This window comes from Capricornis sumatraensis, chromosome 4 (genome assembly GCF_032405125.1).
Source record: "Capricornis sumatraensis isolate serow.1 chromosome 4, serow.2, whole genome shotgun sequence".
In the NCBI taxonomy this organism is placed as follows: Eukaryota; Metazoa; Chordata; class Mammalia; order Artiodactyla; family Bovidae; genus Capricornis; species Capricornis sumatraensis.
Genome location: NC_091072.1, coordinates 27585663 through 27599311, shown reverse-complemented (window position 1 = coordinate 27599311; position 13649 = coordinate 27585663).

The window sequence follows — 13649 nt, the reverse complement described above, 5'->3', positions numbered from 1 at the left end:
TTCTCTGATGCCCTCTTCTCCTTCTGCCCTCAGTCTTTCCCAACATCAGGAACTTTTCCAATGAGTCATCTGGTCGCATCAGATGACTAAAATACTGGAGCTTCAGCATCAGCCCTTCAAGTGGATATTCAGGGTTGATCTCCCTGGGGTAATTGGCTGTACCCCAATACAACGTAAAAGTTAAAAAAAAAATTTGAAAATATTTCAGAAGACCATAAAAGATATTACTCTGAATAGGGGTATGTTAAGATCACTCAGAAAACAGAGAGTTAGGAAGAGTTTGCATTTTTGACCAATTCTTTCTACTTGCTAGAAAGTGGTGTCAGACTTACTATAAAGCTTTAAAAAGTTGACAACAAGTGATATTTGATTAAAAAAAAAACCTCTTGTAAGCAATCTTATTTTGCTCAGAAAATAATAATTGTCTTGAATTCAATTTCATGCTATAATTACACACAGTATGCTTTATTTGAAATTGTAGGCACAGTAAAAATAAAGATTTCACTTTTATACACTCATTATTTCTTATTTTAAAAAATAAAAGAAAGACTCCCCCCAAATATAATGAAGCTATTACAAAAGAAATGGGGTAATCAATTTCTAATATATAGCACCATGGCAATGAAATGAGCCATAATTTAAATAAAGCCATCTTCTGTTAGGTTGGCAAAATGCAAAGAAAGCATTTTACTAGCATCTCATTTCTCTCTAGTCAGAAAGATGAGGCTAATGAAAAGACTATAAGGTTAATAACAATCTCATTTTGTCCTATCATTTATTCTCTCAAAACATAAAGCAATGTTTTGACAAAGTCTTCTTGTCCCTTCAAACACAAGTGCAAAGTAACTTTTAGAAATGAATTAATTTCCCCAGACGAGAATGTTGTATAAGTTGGTTAAAAGTAAACACTCCAGAACTTGGGTTCTCTTGTTTTTTGTTTAGCCCAGTTCCCTCAGCATGTAGAATCTTAATTCCCCAACTGGGGATCGAACACATGCCTCCTGCATTAGAAACACAAAGTCTTAACCACTGGACTGCCAAGGAAGTCCCTCCAGAACTTGGGTTCTCTTTGGCTTGTACCCCTGAGTAGGATATGTCATTTGATTTTGTCATCTCTGAATCTTTAGAAAAGAAAGGAAAAGATGTAGTAAGTATCAATAGTGTTTTCAGTCACTATGTCATGTTGGACTCTGTGCAACCCCATGGACTGTAGCCCACCAGGCTCCTCTGTCCATGGGATTTCCCAGGTAAGAAGACTGGAGTGGGTTGCCATATCCTTCTCCAGGAGATCCTCCCAACCCAAGGATCAAACCCATGTCTCTTGCATCGACAGGCAGATTCTTTACTGCTGAAGCGCCTGGGTAGCCCATCCAATCAATAATACATGTGACTAAAAATATGATTACTGAAGTGAGTGAGATTGTCCCAGAGCTCATGTATGACTCAGCTAAGGGCCACTTTTTATTTTTTTGGCAGAAATAAGAGCTGATTTTTCCAGACCTCCATATCTCATTAGGTTTCAATTTTATGTTTCTTCCACGTTCTTGAAAAATTACCTTGGCTTCTTTTTAGGAGAAATAGAAATTATTTTGTTAGGAGGTCACTAAATTACTCACATCTTAATTTCAGTGTATTTTTTTTCTTTGAGATTTATTTGATTCATCTTCTTAGAAAAAAGAGCAAAATCTTAGTGGGATATTGAGGGAAATAGACATTTTAGAGTATGCTAAACTTGTGTGACTTTGAGTCAAGAATTTAACCATGGAAGCCTCAGTTTTCTCATCTTTAAAATGGGTGTAATGACATCTACTTCACCAGGTTGTTATGAGGTACCTTATGTAAATATATAGTAAAAGGTATAGCCTATAGGTAGTACAAAATACATCATAGCGCTTTTAAAAATATAATGTTCTTTCCTTTTTATTTAAATTTTTTCTGGATTTTAAATCTTTCTCTTGCTCTGGTTTCTCCTTCTTGGTTTGCAGTTAAACACAGGTTTCTTTCTGCTCCCCTTCATTTGATCTTGCTGAGATACTCGGAAGCCATCATCCTGCTTCTGTCTTTCTTCCCTAGAATTTTAATAGTCATTGTCTCCTTTTCTTTCTTCCTATACTCCTTTAATTCCCTGTAATCTGTCCCCCCCACACCCCCACAGAGCACCTTAGAGGCTGTACTTTCCAAGGTACCTAACAAGCTGTCCAACTAGATGACCTTTTCTGTGTCCTCTGTCCCTTTAATATCACCAGAATCGCCAGTGGGAACACCTTGCCTACTCGGAATGATCCTTTTTCTTGACAATAAGTAACTCCACTGGGAACTTGTGGTTATTGAACACAACACAAAATGCATGTTAATGTATAACATATATAATTCAGTTTTCATTTGAATCCAACAGAAGGGCAGTGCCAGAGAATATTCAAACTACCATATAATTGCTCTCATTTTGCATGCTAGTAAGGTAATGCTCCAAATCCTTCAAGCTAGGCTTCAACAGTACATAACCAAGAACTTCCAGATGTACAAGCTTCGTGTAGAAAAGGCAGAGGAACCAAAGTTCAAATTGCCCACATCCACTGGATCATAGAAAAAGCAAGAGAGTTCCAGAAAAGCATCTACTTTTGCTTTATTGATTATACCAAAGCCTTTGACTGTGTGGATCATGACAAACTGTGGAAAATTCTACAAGAGATGGGAATTCCAGACTACATTACCTGTCTCCTGAGAAATTTGTATACAGCTCAAGAACCAACAGTTAGAATTGAACATGGAGCAACAGACTGGTTCCAAATAGGGAAAGGCTGTATATTGTCACCCTGCTTATTTAACTTATATGCAGAGTACATCATGTGAAATGCTGGGCTGGATGAAACACAAGCTGGAATCAAGATTGTCAGGAAAAATAATAACCTCAGATATGCAGATGATATCACTCTAATGGCAGAAAGTGAAGAACTGAAGAGCCTCTTGATGAAGGTGAAAGAGGAGAGTGAAAAAGCTGGCCTAATTTAAAACTCAGCATTAAAAAAACTAAGATCATGGCATCCGGTCCCATCACTTTATGGCAAATAAAAGGGGATAAAATGGAAACAGTGACAGACTTTATTTTCTTGGACTCCAAGTCACTGCAGATGGTGACTGCAACCATGAAATTAAAAGATGCTTGCTCCTTGGAAGAAAACTATGACAAACCTAGACAGCATATTAAAAAGCAGAGACATCACTTTTGCCAACAAAAGTCCATATATAGTCAAAGCTATGGTTTTCCAGTAGTCATGTACAGATGTGAGTGTTGGACCATAAAGAAAGCTGAGCACTCAAGATTTGATGCCCTTGAACTGTGATGTTGGAGAAGGCTCTTGAGAGTCCCTTGGACAGCAAGGGGATCAAACCAGTCAATCCTAAAGGGGATCAAAGCTGAATATTTGTTGGAAGGCTGATGCTGAAGATGACGCTGCAATACTTTGGATGTGAAGAGTCAACTCATTAGAAACGACTCTGATGCTGGGAAAGGTTGAAGGCAAAAGAAGAGGGTGACAGAGGATGAAATGCTTAGGTAGCATCACCAACTCAATGGACATGAATTTAAGCAAACTCTGGGAGACAGTGAAGGACAGTGAAGAGGGCAGTCTGGTAGGCTGCAGTCCACAGAGTTGCAAAAAGATGGACACAACTTGGTGACTGAACAACAACAGTGGTATTTCATTATAATTACAATTTCTGTTGGAAAAGTTTTTGGAGAGGAAGTGACTCTGCATTTTTCTATGGAGTATATAGTGGACTGGGATTGTTCTTTCTTAAATGATTCAACTCTTTCAGGTGATAAAAATAGTAAGCCTATATGGAGAAATCATATGATATAGCAGTGTGCAGATTTTTTTTTTTTTTTGCTTTCACCCTTTTCTTAGTCTTCCCATATGGTCTCGACTCATTTGATAGAATACTCAACTCAAGAATTTGAAACTCTGAACTTAGGTTAATAAGAAAGTTTCTCCTTCCTCCAGGTCAGGCGTGGTGGACTGGCAGCAGCTGAGCGAAAGGGGTCTTGCTTGGTGGCCCCGGCATTTCCTCACCTTGTACGTCTCTTATTCTTCCCGTTTAGCTCACTGGAGCTTCCCCTGATGCAGCACAGAGAGGAAAGAAGGTCATGCCTGACAGCTCTACGTTAGCAGTACAGAAATCCTCTCCTGATCCTTCACCACTGGTCAGCACTCTCTTCTGTTCTAGACACTGTGAGCAGGAGCCAGACCCTCAGCCATCAGCTCCTGAACTAAACCAACACAGCAAGCTCCTCTGGTTCCCTCTGAAGCCAGGAGGAGACAATTTTCCTCCAGAGAGAATGAGTGAGGACCAACTCAGCGATGACTCCCGCCAAAGAGACACTGTCTCTTGTTCTCTCTCCTCTCACTGCTCAGCCCTCTTCTCATATCCTTGACATGCGTGAGGAGCTCAGTGGTTGTGGAGATGGTCCTTAAACACTTTCATTGAAAATCTACATATGTTGACATGAGATTTCACTTTGAAACCTCAGCATAGTTGCATCTTGGTACCTAGCAAAGAATTTACTCTTAAAAACCTATTGCACATGCTCAACATTCATATACTATAGACATCTTTTAATGTTAGTATGTTCTGCTCTTTTTCTGCAAGAGGACATTGAGGCTTAAAGATTTTAAAGATCTTGCTCATGTATGTACAACTAGAGTATGCTGTGAAACGGGTGTTCGACCCTAAGTTGCCTGATAGTAAAGCCTGTGGTTATACACGATGTATGTGTTTTGTAATGGCAAACTGCTCTAGTACTCCTGCCTGGAAAATCTCATGGATAGAGGAGTCTGGCATGCTATAGTCCATGGGTTTGCAAAGAGTTGCACATGACTGGGTACATACGTGCATGTGCATACACATGCCCCCCATATGTGTTGTATCTGAATCTATGTGTTATCTCCTAGCTTCTCAGAGAACACCCCAAGCTCCTGGGAAATAAAGTTTCATGTAAAGATAAAAACATTTCCCAATTTTTGTTTAGATGTTACCACATCTCTAGGAGAGGACCATGGAAGTTGATGATTTTGCAAGAAATCTGTAAATACAGGTGGTTACAAAATCACTTCAACTGAATACAATTCAATAATGACGAAGGGTAAATAGATGTGGCTTCTGCCCACAAGAGGCTATGGGCCTTTAGATTGCTCATTCATTGATTTATTTAATAATACTAATTGAGCAGTCTGTCACAGTAATTAACAAGAAAGACCAAGCCTCTCTCTCCTGGAGCTTATTGTTCCTCTGGGAGAGATGGATACATATAAGAGGATTTCAGGTTGTAAGGAAGGGTGGGGATCTGTCAGTCACACTAAGGGGATGATATGTGGCTGTGATGCTAAAGAAAGGCCTCTGTGATGGTTAGTTTGGCCTCATACCTGAAGGCAGAAGAAGCCAACCATGTGACAAGTTAAAGGAAGACTCGCAGGGGGTCCACGGAGAGCAGCATCTGAGGCTGGGTGCATGTGGCTGGTCCCAGCGATTGCTGGATGGTGAGATCAGGGCTCTGGGCTAGAGGCAGACCACAGTGGACCCCTGGGCTTGAGCCCCATGGCTGGGTCGTCTGTGGGCTCCTGTTCATCTTCTGTGTGGCCTCCAGTCCAAAGCCACCTGAGGGTGTCAGGTGTCCTTGACCTCTGCATCCCGCCACTGGTACCTTGGCCGTTCAAAACACTCCACTAAGGCCTTAAGTATACATAGACTGTGCAGTCTTCTCCATTTTACAATTTATAATCTTCACAACAGTTTTCAAGAAGATTGTTGTTATCCTCATGTCTCAAAATTTTAATCTCATGCTCAAAAGGACAGAGTGACAGTTTCCTTGATGGGATTTGCTTGTTACTTCAAAGGAAGCACCCCTAAAGAGATTTTTATGTATTGTAGAGGGCAGAATTCTCAGAGTCCTGACTTCTGGTGTACATCTTCTTCCAGTTAGTCGGTCAAACACTAATCTAGGTTTTTCTGGAGGGGAGTTGGCAGATGCAATTAGGGTTCCAAATGAGTTGATCTGATGATAGGGAGGTGATCTGGGCGAGCCTGACCTGTGAACCCTTTAAAATAAGAGAGATTTTCTGGCTGGTCATAGAGAGGAAGACAGAGAAACGTGCTCCAGCTGGCATGGAAGAAAACATGTGTTCATGGTGTAACCCACCTGAAGAGCAAATCATGAGGCAAGGAGCGGCAGGCAGCCTATAGGATGGAGGCACTGCCAGCTGGGAAATGGGACCGCCATCCTAGAGCTGGAAGGAAATGCATCTTGTGATTCACAGTGAACTTGGCCGAGGATTGAAGCTCCAGGTGAGGACACCTGGCCAAACCTTGATTTCAGCCAGGTGAGATCTGGGGCAGAAAATCTGGCCGCAGTGTGCCCAGACTTTGACCCACAAAACATGCGAGGGAAGAACATTTGTATTGTTTTAAACATTTGTGGTCATTTGTTAGACAGCAAGAGGAAACTAGGACACACAGGCTGTTCACAGGTTTTAGGGACTCAGATGATGCAAAGAAATCTGTTGTGGTTTTGAAGAGGGGTTTAGGCAGCAGATTTCTGACTGAGAAATCAATCTGATGGCTGAATAGTTACTTGAAATCACAGATAAAAGTCAGTGATGTGATGCTCTGTGACCAGCACAGTGGAACATTTCAGAGGCATTCTTTATCTTCTTATCTTATACTTCTTTTATTACTGCAAATATTTGAATTCAGATAAGATGATTGGACCTGTATTTGTTCCTCATGCTTGTTCCCACAACAGATGCCCTTGGTATTAGAAATGCATTTATGATTAGGAATGTACCTATGTGTTCTCAAGTTCCAGTCTCTCCTTAAACATGAACAGATGAGCATTTATGGCCTTCACCAGAACGTCTACATTCACCACATGAAAGATAATATGGGTACCAAAAGTGTAGATTGCTTGATAACCTGCAGCATTCTATTTTGAAAAGCAAGTTAAAAGTATTAATGATTCTGAGTAGAGAAGAACAACTTCTTCGAATCCCACATATTTTTGTTATGCATACATAGAGAACAATATGAAATGCTGTTTAGCAAAGATGGGTTATTTGATAATTGAGGATGTCAGCCTCAGATGAAGAAACTGTGGATTTCATTGAACAGTCAAACACATTTAGAGCATCATCAGTGCTGACATGTGGAAGATATATCTTGTCAGTTTTCATTTTGAGGAATGACAGGGCATGTACCTGTGTCTCCATAGAATGTTGATAACATGCTGAATATCATATCAGGAAATAGTGCCTTTTTGGAGGTGTTCCTGAATGGTTTCATCTCAGGGGAACATAGGAAAACATTGGCTCCTATTTTTTGCCATCACAAATTGGTAAGCAGCTATGAAGATAAGCACATGACCTGGGTGATGGTCAGCTGGGTCATGTCTGCAGGGAAAGGAAGCATGTCTTTGGAAGTCATCTTGCAAAGCTGACCAAAGAAGTGAGCCAAACCAAATCACACAAAATAACTTCTAGAGTTATTTGTACAGCAGATTATTAAGTGCCTGATGGGAGCAGATATACTTATTATGAAATGCAGATTTAAAACTTCTATATAAAAATATCTGGGGTTGTTTTTGTGATCACCCAGTATAGCCTTTAAGCTGATGAATGTTCAAAACTTCCGGAACCCGATCACGTACTTATAATTTCCCCCCGTTCTTGAGTGGGATTTAACATAGAATACAAAATGCTAAATGTAAAGCTTTATTTAAACCTGAACTTTACATATTTGAACCGGTTGGTTTTCTCTGACAGTACTCTTGCACATTTTAGTGCTGTACTTTGCTGAAAAATGCCTTGGGATGTGTTTGCATCAAAGGTGCTATAGAAGTTTATTTGTATTGTACTCAGAGTGAATGTGTTCTCTCCAGATTGCAAGCACAATCAATAAGATGAATGAGTTTCTTGAACTCATTTAGTGCCTTGTCTATAGCAGTCCCATTACCAAGCCACCATGTAACTTGGCAACTGTTCATCAGGGGTGGCCTCCGGACTGAATAAGCACGAAGGAAATACAGCCACTTGCCTCAGCACATCATGTTATACCTGATGCTCTTGGCAGGCTGTGATTGAAAGCAGGTCCTTGCCGCATGGCCCTCTTAAGACGTCTTTTCTAGAAAACTTTCTGCTTTTAAGAAACACGTCTACATGATAGTTGAAAGGCTTGTGAGTTAGAAAAAGGCAAAGCCCAACTTTAAAAATGTACTCCCACTCAAACCTTTAGGATTGCCTCTGTATTTCCAAGCCACTTAACTTTGTTTCTCTTTTCTACATGGATGTTTATGTTCAGCATTTAAATCGTCAAGCAAAGAAACAAACAAAAAAAGGATTAATTTGATTCACTAAAATAATTTCCCCTCCCCCCAATTTAAAAACTTTTCTTGTATAAAAATTCAAGCCCAGAGATTCTCCTGCAATAACGAAAGACAGTACAGACTTTGCAGTAGGATTTGTGCCAGAAACATGCGTACGTTCTGATCAAATGGATCAGGCTGAACTAGCTGATCCCTCAGTATACAACTTGCTACATTTCAATGGGAAAATGCTCTTGACTCCAGCAGCCTAATTTGGGCCAAAGCAATGCCATTTGATCTTTTCAGATGGCATATGGGTGAAATAAACTTGATTTCTCTGTGTCCCTGGTCCTCAATCCACACACTGAGATAGCCTTAATCTGGTATCCATGGATGAACTTTAGGGCATCTTTAATCTCCTTAAATCTACTAAACAGTGTTATATCTGTGTGCAGATGTGGGTGTTTTCTGGGAATTAGGTTCTTTGTTCTTATCAAATTCTCAAAGTCAGCCATTAACCTTAAATACTTCACATTTTGGTAATTTCCTACGAATATAAACACAGACATAAATATACTATTTTAATGAACGAGATAACAGTTCCAGCTTTTATTTTTTCCTTTTACTTCACCCCCTGCAATCTTTCTACCTCCACCAGAGTGATCCTTCCCTAGGCATAACCAGCCACTCTTTGGGGGTAACTCATGGTAACAACTGGATGTGTATTACTCTTACTTTTCTCAATATTCGTATTATGACATGTGAAATTTGCATATTTGTATATATGAATGTATATGCATATATTTGTATTTATGGGGGCTTTTGTTAAAAAGTGTATTATATTATGCACTATTTTTAAACTTCAATAATATATGATGGAAGTTCTCCTAAGTAAACAGGTATAGAAAACTTGCTCTTGTTACAGGTTACATGGTATTTAAGGAAAGGTGTGATCTCATTTACTAGATTATTCTCCTTAACTGGTGCGTATTCACTTACCCCCTCATTCTGTCAGTGTGAACAATGCTTCAGTAAACATCCTTACACATGTATCTTTATCACCTGTTGCTCTCACTATTTTGGTAGACATTCCTAGAAATAGCCTGACTAGGAGGAAAGGTATGTTTTACATTTTAATAGGTACTGCCAGACATAAGTTAACAGCACATTTCTACGAGCATCAAACGAGAATTCCCTTTCACCTTTTTATAGTAGGTTTAATGCTCTTTTTTAAAAAAGTAATTTTATGTATTCATTTTGTGTGTGTTGGTCTTCATTGCTCTACCTGCTTTTCTCTAGTTGCGGTGAGCGGGGGCTGCTCTTCCTTGCGGTGTGCAGGCTTCTGGTGTTATCTCTTGTGCAGCACGGGTCCTCGGGCGCCCAGGCTTCCGTAGCTGAGACACATGGGCTCAGTAGTTGCGGTTCCCAGGCTCCTGAGCACAGGCTCAGGAGTTGCAACACACAGGCCTGTAGGATCCTTCCGGATCAAGGATTGAATCTGAGTCTCCTGCATTTGGCAGGCAGATTCTTTGTCACTGAGCCACCAGGGAATCCTGGTTTAATGCTCTTTTAAAAATTTTGTGTGCCTGAGGTCAATAAACTAATATTTCATTTTAAATTAATTTAAGTTTGCATTTTCTGAAGACTAGTGGGTTTAAGCACCTTTTAAAATACCCACCGACCATTTGGAATTGCCTTTTCAGGACTTTGGCATTCTCATCCTTGGCCATTTTTCTGTTGGTTTCCTTGACTTTTTGATACTAATTTCAGAGATTTTCTAATATAGTATAGCTCATTAACCTTTTAGTTGTCATCTGCAGAAAAATGTGCCAATGTTGTTTTTCCAGTATATTGAATTTTTATGGAATATTTTGCTATAATTTAATTTTTAAAGTACAATTAAATATGGCCATATTTATTGGAATTTTGAAGTTCAGAAGTCTTCCCTAGCCTGTAAGGTATTCTTAGAGAAAATCCTGAGATAAAACTCTGCAATCTTTATAGCAAATACTTGGGGAGTAAAAGTTTGGACAAGGATACTTTACCATCAGGGCTTGGTCTCTTTATAGAGTTTTTCTTTTTTTTTTATTGAAGGATAGTTGGATTTCCAATGCTGTGTTCGTTTCTGGTGTACAGCAAAATGATTCAGTGACACATGTATGTACATGTTCTTTTTCATATTCTTTCCCATTATGGTTTCTTACAAGAAATGAATATAGGTCCCTGTGCTATACAGTAGACCTTGTTGTTTATTTTACAGATAGTAGTTTGTATCTGCCAATCCCAAACTCCGAATTTATACCCCCTCCAACCTCCTTCCCCCCTTTGGTAACCATAAGTTTGTCTTTTATGTCTGTGAGTCTGTTTCATAAATAAGTTCATTAGTATCATATTTTAGATTCCACACAGAAGTGATATCTCATGGTATTTGTCTTTCTCTGACTTACTTCACTTAGTGTGTGATAGTCTCTAGGTCCCTCCATGCTGCTGCTGATGGCATGATTTCATTCTTTTTTATGGCTGAGTAGTGGTCCATTGTGTACACATAACTACATCTTCTTTAGCTATTCATATTGATGCTTCTTTTAATAAAGTGTTAATGACTTGCAAAAGTTTTATCTCCAGTTTATTACCAAACCACTGTCAAACTTTACTGTAAAGAGTTTGTTTATGCACTGTGGTGTTTCTGTTAGAATCTTGCCTTATACTGGCATGTTAAAACCCTGTTAAACATCATTATTTCATCATCTCTCCTGCTCTTCCCCTGTGATTAGGCCTCTGTGGGTCTCAGCATTTACCTCTGTTGATATAACTTGAAAAGTATATGCAATATCTTAGGAATGTATATCTGTTGTGGTGTAGATCAAAACACTTCTAGCCTCTCAAGTACAGACTCACAGATTATCACCCATTCAATGTATTGCTCAATATCTTATTCATTTAACAAATACATTTTAACATTATATTATTTATCATCAAAATTTCTGTTGTTCTTATAACCCTATGAATCTGTGTAGGATTTATTTGTTACTAATTGAGATTCTTTGCTCCTAATGAATGACAGTGTATGGAGTCCATAGAGCAAAACTTATTAAAAAACAAAGTTTGGTTAAATTTTTCTCTAAATGTTGAATGGGGGAAAAAATAAAAAAAAAACTTACCATTGTCTCATCATTATCTTTCTTTATATAAGTACAGATATTGACAATTTCTTTTTTTCCTTTTTATTTTCCTGCTTAAAATGGAAAGATAAGGGAAAGAGGAAGTTACTGAGGAAATAGAAGCATCTCAGGAATGTAGCCACAGAGTAACTCCGTAGGAATGTGAAGGAGACTAATTATTAAAGCCTTGTCTGAGAAAGTCTAGGAAGGGCATTAAGGTATTCGATGCCCATTTTCTGTGAAGACTTAACTTCATAGTAAACAGGCTGGCTGGTTTTAGACCCTAACAAAGGGGAGGTTTAGGAAGTTGTGTAATTAGAGAGCTCAGGCAGTGAATGTGTGAGGCACTAATATGTAATGTTTGCATTGCAATAATTCCAAGGCCCAGGGCAGTCTGATTTCTGGATGTCCCCATGTCCATGTGAAATGCCACTTTCTGCAATGTCTCTTAGGTGTGCGACGTCACCCCTTTGTTGCTGTTGCTGTGCTCAGTCGAGTGTTGACTCTTTGTGACTCCATGGACTGCAGCCCACCAGGCTCCTCTCTCCATGGGACTTCCCAGGCAGGAATACTGGAGTGGGTTGCCATTTCCTTCTCCAGGGGATCTTCCCAATCCAGGAGCTCCCATCTCTCTTGAAACCCATCTCCTGAAGTGGCAGGCAGATACTTCAATCTGTCTCCTTGCTGTTGTCACCATGCGTAGAGTCACAAGTCTTCCTCCCCAGCCCTGGATGCCTGTAGACGTTGTCCACTTGTCCCCAAAGCTGCCTGTGGGAACAACAACACGGCCACTGTGATGTCCCGTGAGGAGACCAACAACCATGCCGTGGTGTCCCCAGGTCTCCACTGCTCTGTACTTCTGGGGCTGCCTTTCCTTGACTGCAAGGCTGTGATGGCATTCTTCTACGGTGCTAGGCAGAGAGACGCCATGCCCCGCTGGGTGCTGGGCCGTGACCTGGGTGCACCGTCAGGATCTTGTCGTGGTTCGGATCACATGCACTGTCTTCTGCATAACCCTTAGCTTCAGATTTCCTATGGGCATCACCTCAAAAAACATAAACTCTTCCCGTGAACTCTCAGTAGTTCTTAGGGAACAGTAATCTCAGTTCATGCTTAACATCCATTTCCCCCATAATAACAAGAACAACAGCAGCAGCAACTCACATAGCTGCAACTTACCCCATTACACAGATGATTTCTCCCTATTCTTGTGCTAAGCAGTTTCTCTCCTTGAAGCCACAGTTATCAGCTGCTTTGCATTTGCAAAACTAAATAACTCATTCAAGTGGTTTCCAGAACAAAAACCACAGTGTGTCTCAAGATTTTTTTTTTAACTGTTGGCAAACAGAGCATTGTTCTGTTTTAATTTTTTCTTTCTCCTAACTCCATTCACGTTTCAAAGAAGCTCAGAGTGCCTGAGACTCCTCTTTCTTCCACTTCAGAATCTCCCTCAGGAGGAAAGCTCTTTTAGGCTGTGACCTAAGATGGCCCACGTGAAGATGGCTGGGGAAGAAGAATATCTCCCTTTCAATGAATTCAGTGTTGTTCAGTTGCTCAGTCATGCCCGACTCTTTGTGACCCCATGGACTGCAGCATGCCAGGCTTCTCTGTCCTTCACCATCTCCCAGAGTTTGCTCACGCTCATGTCCTTTGTGTCGATGATGCCACATAAAATTCTGAGTTCAATGTAAAACTCTTAGAGCAGTGCCGAATAACCGGCAGTGTGCAGCCACCTTTAGCTTGTGTTAATGTTAGCCCTCTGTTCTTCTAACCCTATTTTAGAAAGCTCAGCAGTCTCTACCACACCCTTGCTCTTCTACTCTCTCCACGATCATTAAGTAGAGAAATGGGGTCCAGCTCTAGGGCCTGGCTCTGGTGTTTCAACAAGGCAGCCAATTCTTGTATCCAGAGGTCACTGTGGTCTGTGCCTTGTTCCAGGAACTATTGGAAAGAGATACTCAGTCAGGAGGAAGTCTGTCCAGCTGCATACAGTCAGGCACACCATTTAGACTCCAGGGTCAGGCTGACTGTGCAGACCTTCGTCTTTATGGAACCAAGATACTGGGTTGGACGTTGGGTGAGGACCACAGGTTTAGACAGCCATGTGGTTCCTAGGAGAGCACTGTGATGGGAGTCAG